This window comes from Sapajus apella, unplaced genomic scaffold (genome assembly GCF_009761245.1).
Source record: "Sapajus apella isolate SASKATOON/1434 unplaced genomic scaffold, GSC_monkey_1.0 scaffold59, whole genome shotgun sequence".
Classification (NCBI taxonomy): domain Eukaryota; kingdom Metazoa; phylum Chordata; class Mammalia; order Primates; family Cebidae; genus Sapajus; species Sapajus apella.
Genome location: NW_022436999.1, coordinates 9,529,779 through 9,530,114, shown reverse-complemented (window position 1 = coordinate 9,530,114; position 336 = coordinate 9,529,779).

The following is a 336-nucleotide window of genomic DNA, read 5'->3' as shown; positions in this document are numbered from 1 at the left end:
ACATTCTTGTTTGTATATAGTGCTGTGTAGAGTATCTAGAAAACATAATGTCTTTCCAGCTCATTTCCCTTGATATTTAAATGTTTTTCAAAAAATGTAAAGAGGCCAGTCGCGGTGGCTCACACCTGTAATCCCCAGCACTTTGGGAGGCCAAGGCGGGCGGATCACCAGGTCAGGAGTTCAAGACCAGCCTCACAAACACGGTGAAACCCTGTCTCTGTACATTATATAAAAAGACCAGCCTGACCAACATGGTGAAACCCCATCTCTCTCTCTATATATATATATGTGTGTGTGTGTGTGTGTGTGTGTGTGTGTGTGTGTGTGTGTGTGTGT